Source organism: Curcuma longa, chromosome 21 (assembly GCF_044706935.1).
Source record: "Curcuma longa cultivar G26 ecotype Majalengka, Jawa Barat chromosome 21, ITB_CL_G26_1.1, whole genome shotgun sequence".
In the NCBI taxonomy this organism is placed as follows: domain Eukaryota; kingdom Viridiplantae; phylum Streptophyta; class Magnoliopsida; order Zingiberales; family Zingiberaceae; genus Curcuma; species Curcuma longa.
Genome location: NC_133881.1, coordinates 1,614,058 through 1,620,078, shown reverse-complemented (window position 1 = coordinate 1,620,078; position 6,021 = coordinate 1,614,058). Strand labels below are relative to the sequence as shown.

The window sequence follows — 6,021 nt, the reverse complement described above, 5'->3', positions numbered from 1 at the left end:
ATTAAGCTTGGTAAACTATATAGAGAGTTATTCAAACAATTAAGTGGATGAGGAACTCAACAAGTTGAATTGCATGAAATATTTGAGAGTTTGAGCTAACCTGAAGTAGGGGCACCCTAACTTGATTCAGACAATATCATATGTATATTTAACTTTCTCAATTAGACATTTAGCGATTAAAAAAAATCTTAAGGCCTTTTTTTAACAATAATAAAGTTATAGATGATATTAAGAAGGTGCAAAATATTTGTTCGTAAAAATCAAAATAGTGGTCCGGATCATTACAACGCATGGCAAGTAATATAATAGACTATAGGAGTCCTAGTGGTGTACGCGCTTACGCGATGACCAGTTCAAATTTTGTATTAATAATTAATCAAAAATAAATCCTTGTTCATATTATTTTGAATTGACTACTAAAAGTATCATGAAACTTATCGCTGGCTTTAAATTCGGCAATAATGTCGTTGTTTATTATTATTATTATTTAATTAATCTATGTATTTTTTATTATTTAATTAATTTCAAAAGTAGACGGTTCAATCTATCATTAGGTAAATTTGAAAACATAGATGAATCCTCCAACATCACCAGTGATTTGAACTTCATGAATGTTCAAAAATACTCAATATAAAATTTGAACACTTGTTATATAAGAATCATCCTTCTCTCTTACAATATCACACCGTGATTTAGAGGGCAATAATAATATTATTTTTTTAATATAATATAGGTATCTAACTTTTCAAATCAATTCATTTTGGAACTGATCAACACAGTTGTTTCTTTTCGACCACTAAAATAAATCCGGAAAACATAAAATAATTCAATATTTGTAGTCCGACTTTGTGAGAATCCATCATACTAGATAAATATATTTTCTAGGAATTGACATAGATGCTCTTATCCACAATAATATTATTTATTGATTATGTAGACAAAATATATTGTGTTTAGGGATATCAAAAAAGAATTTTACCTGCCAACTTATCTATCAATCCATTCAATTTGACGTGAAAAATATAAAATTAGAATTAAGGGGTTTTGAATTGTGGATTTTTGAATTGGATTGAATTTGGATTGGTCTAAATTTAAGATTTAAATTTTTTTAAGATTAAAATAATTTTTATTTTGAAGATGTACATCAATAACAAAGATTAATAACAATGATAAAATATTAAAATAAAAATAAAAAATCATCTTTTTTAATCGGATCGGATAGGTTATTTGAGTTCAGATTCAAATTTAAGATTTTCAAATTGAATTTAAATTCGAATTGGATTAATTTTTTAATAATATTATTATGTCGATCAAATCCAAACTCATCGGATTCAGACATGTACTCATTCAATTTGCAACTATTAGAAGATTGTTATTGCTTAAGGAAAAAAAATACTGGCCGAAAACAAAGAGGGTTTTAAGAGGCTAAATTGAATAATATTTTTTTAGTGTGTCTGACTATTAAAATGAGACCGACATTTCGCCCAATTTTTGGGTGACAAAATGACTTAGTTTTGAAAATAGCATACAAGAATAATAAAAAAAGATAAATATTTACAAAAATTAGACTTTGTCGCAGACATAAAATATCAATATATATAATGTGTATTTATGTTGTTGTTTTATCGATCGATATCGTATCAGTTTATTTGGACACCGTATATATTTAGTACAGAAATGATAGAGAGCAGGAAAGTGTAGCATGAAACGTAGCAGGATACACGTGACGGTCCACGTGTACCGTGCCACATGTGCTGCCACGTGGATTTTCGTTCTTCTCTCCCCCTTCCCCTAAAATCCCGAAATCGAAACCTCTTCCGCCATTTCCCTCCTTCGGCTCGGCGAAAACCCAAACCCTAACCTCGTCTCTTCCTCCTCCTCCTTCGCGCCGTCTCTTCCTCCTCCTCCTTCGCCAGAGGCCGTCTCTTCCTCCTCCTTCGCCAGACGCCGTCTCTTCCTCCTCCTCCTTCGCCAGCTTCCGAAATCCCGTCCCGAAACCCTTTCCCTCTTCGCCGAAACCCTTTCCCTCCTTCGCCGAAAACGCCCGCGCCGCTCCCTCCTCCTCCGACGAACGCCTTTGCCTCTTCCTCCTCCGCGCCGAAAGTCCTTCGCCTCTTCCTCCTCCGACCGCCGAACGAAATCCCCGCCACCTCTTTTTCCTCCTCCGACCGCCGAACCAAAGCCCTGTCGCCTTCCGCCGCCTCTTCTTTCTCCTCCAACCGCCGAACCAAACCCCTGTCGCCTCCCGCCGCCTCCTCGAACGCGACCTGCCTCTTCGTCCTCGTCCGATCGGCCTCTGTGCGGGATTTTGTCTACCGATCTTGCCGACAGGTATGGGTATGAATATGGAGACGCTTCTTATATATGTTTCTCTAGCTTCCAGCTTGCCTCTTTGTTTACTCAATCGCAATCCTTGAATTCTTTACTGGCAAATGTAAAAGAGTTTCTTCAGGTTCCTTGCTGTAGAGCTGAAGCAAGCGAGCAATGGATCGATGAACAGTGAGCTGAGGAGGACGAACGCCTTCACTTAACAGGGAAACTTGCATCTAGATATGCTACAAACCTATAAGTGGTCGTTAGGATTTTTCAGATATCCATGGAATCCTTAATGCTACCTTCATTGATCTCCCATTTTAGCAGCAAGCTAACTTGAGTACATTATTCACCATCTATTTTCAAGGTTTACTATCTGATTTGTTGATTGTCTAGAAAATCTCAGCAGAATCCTATGTTATATTCTGGAAATTTAGGTCTGGCTGTTAGTCTCACCCTTGACTAGTTTGACACAAATTGTATTCTGGAAGTTGCAGTTTGCCTCTCATCCCTTGACTAGTTTAACTCAAGTTTCAGAATTAAATCATTTTTGCCAACATCATTAGGCACCTAGAGCTAACGCTAGGTTTGAACTTGGTTGGTAGCCTGATTTTTGTTTAATCTCATTCTTGTATGTTAATATTGTGATGATGCAAATTGATTCATATATTGTTGAAGTTTAAATTTTTTAGTGGTGTTTGGAATTTGTAATTTATAAAGTATGTTTGTCCTTGCAGGTTAAAAATGCCTAAGTACTACACTAATACACCGAAATGCAGATGTGGACTAACGGCGAAAATCATCACCTCATAGACTGTTGATAACCCAGGAAGGAGATTTGCTATATGCTCACTATTTGAGGTAGGAAAAAGTTAACATTATTTGTTAATTTTTTATGTGTAAAATATGGACATTTAATCTCATAAATAACTTGGAATTGCAGAATGAAGGGGGATGTGGTTTCTGGACATGGGTTGATGATGAGATGTGTAGTAGATCAACACAAGTAATACCAGGATTGCTAAGAAGAATAACCAAATTGGAGGATGATGCTAAAATTGCAGAGAATGTAATGAAGGAGTTAGAGGCTAACACCAAAAGTGTAGAGGATACCATGAAGGAGTTGAAGATCCAAAATTGCAAGTTACTCTTTGATTTGGATCAAACAAAGAAAAGAAATCGACAATTATTTGTGGTGATGATGTGTTTGATAATGTGGATTGTCACACGTGTAGCTTTCTATTCAGATGAATATAGCTGAATTTTATTTATTGTATTTCACAAACTTGTAGTTGGAGTTATAATTGTTTTTGCTTGGAACCTCTGTTCGAAGTTTATAATGGTGTTGCATTTGCGCAGAGATTGGTTGGCTTTCTAGTGTGTGTGATATTTGTTAACTCTTGTAATGCAGTAGGATTGGCTTTCTAGTGGTTGGCTTTATAGAAACTGGAATCATGTTTAATGCTTTTTCTATCTGCTTGAGTGTTTCTTCATGATTGAAACAAGGAATTTTCTTTTTGCACTTATGATTCCTTTTTTAACCTTCTTATCTTATTGTCTATTTCTCAGTTTTTTAAAATATGAATTCTTACAACACTGGCACTATGCCTTTGTATCCGAAAAATATTGATTTTCAACGCTTTAAAAATATGAATTCTTACAACACCGGCACTATGCCCCATCAGCAACTTATATGAGCTCGATGAGGGGCTTGGTGATTCTGATACTGGGATTCAAGAGCTTTCATGCAGTGGATATCAAGTTATGGATGAATGCAGCCAGGCTAATTTCTCCATTCAATCAGTTCCCAAGAGATGTGATCAGAATTCTCCAGGCACTATTTCAGTACAAGAAACATGGCAAAAACTGCACAACCAACATGAATCGTGTGGAGTGTGGAACTCCTTGCTCTCTATTCTAGATTCCACATGTATCGTGTTGCTATCATGATCACCATCTATTGAATCAACACTGTTACTATCCATGAGTTTTTGTTTTGCATCTTTCAACATCCTCATTAAAATAGAGAAATTCTCATCATTTGTGGACCCAAGATGATGGACTTCTTGTATCAAGGGTTGAAGATTATTATGTCTTTGTCTTTCTTCTTCATGAAAATAAGAATCATCATAAATATTGGTGATGCCTTGATACCGTCGTTTAATGTCTTTGCGCCATCGTTCTAAAATATATTTTTCTGGAACTCTAGTGGCATTTGTTTTGATAAGAACAGAAAGCATGTGTCTACACAAAATACCTCGAAACTCAAATAGACGGCACAAACATTTCAGCTCACAGTCCACCTCATTATATTGTACTAACAATGGAATATTTTTTGGAGTTTCTCCCTCTTTTCCCAATACAATTTCCACCACTTCATATAAGATAATTGACCCTTCTTGCTTCACAAAGGAAGTGTTACAAAACATCAAACTCCTGATTTCATCCTGAAATAACTTGAATATCTTATTAGTATAAACACTTTGAAATTGCTTTTCAATTGGATAACCACTAATGACCGGAATAATTGAGTTGAAAGATGCAAAATCAGAATTATTTTCCTTTTCAATCTTGCTTTTCAAAGCGTTGTCATACTGTTCAACAAACTACTACAAAGTTGTTTTTGAATGAACATAACCATCAAAAAATGCATTCATACTCTCACTTCTTTGACTTGTTGACATTCCTGCCCAAAATTTATCTTTCACATACACAGGAATCCACTTATGGCGACAACTCCATAAAGAACTCAACCAATCATTGTTCTCCAAATTAAAATCTTGAATCAATTTTTTCCAATTGCTATCACATTCTTCAAAAGATAAAGAATTATACACAATATTTTTCAGATTTTTCTTTATCAACTTATAGTTGACATGACTACCAAACTTGGCTGGAATTTTTTTCATTATATGCCAAAGACATAAGCGATGATGAGAGCTTGGAAATACCTCAAGAATTGCAATTTCCATGGCTATGCACTGATCCGTAATAATACCTCGGGGAGCTCGTCCTCTCATGCATGTCAACCATGATTTAAATAACCAAATGAATGTTTCAGAGTCTTCACTGGATATCAAGCCACAACCAAGTAGCACAGATTCACCATGATGATTTACTCCAACAAATGGAGCAAACGGCATATCATAACTATTGGTGAGATATGTAGTATCAAATGTAATGACATCAGAAAAATACTCATATGCAGCCCTACATCTAGCATCAGCCCAAAATATATTTCTTATACGACAATCTTCATCTACATCGATCGTATAAAAGAAATCTGAATTTCTACTTTGCATACGACAAAAGTAATTATTTAAGGCTTTTGCATCACCATGCCCGAGTCTTAATCTGCGTGCTTCAACTACATAATTTCTGCACTTTCTCTCATCATATGATAAATTTTCATAGCCACCTGCTTCAGCAACAAATGATTGAAAACTCTTACTCAATGTTATTCCCGCTTGATCATTCAACTCTAATTTCCTCTTAGTTTGGGAATCTAACACTTTGTTGCATCTAAAATGTCTCGACTTTCTTGGACTTAATGGATGATTGTGTTCAAGGTGAATACTATTAATGAGAAATAACCCATCATCTTGGACTTTAATATTTATGCGTGCTTTGCAATCCGTTTTGCTACAAGGTCTAGGATAAAAAGAACTTTTACCTTTGTAAACACTTTTACCATTTTTAGAACATCCA

The 6,021-nt window shown here is 35.3% G+C and overlaps 1 long non-coding RNA gene across 1 annotated transcript; it reads left to right on the top strand.

The window, feature by feature from the left end:
• The first annotated feature begins 1,745 nt into the window (after positions 1-1,745).
• LOC141814125 (uncharacterized) lies at positions 1,746-3,605 on the top strand. The gene is made up of 3 exons (XR_012600448.1): positions 1,746-2,331; positions 3,051-3,174; positions 3,257-3,605. It is a non-coding gene; the product is annotated as an uncharacterized LOC141814125 (long non-coding RNA).
• Positions 3,606-6,021: the final 2,416 nt, after the last annotated feature.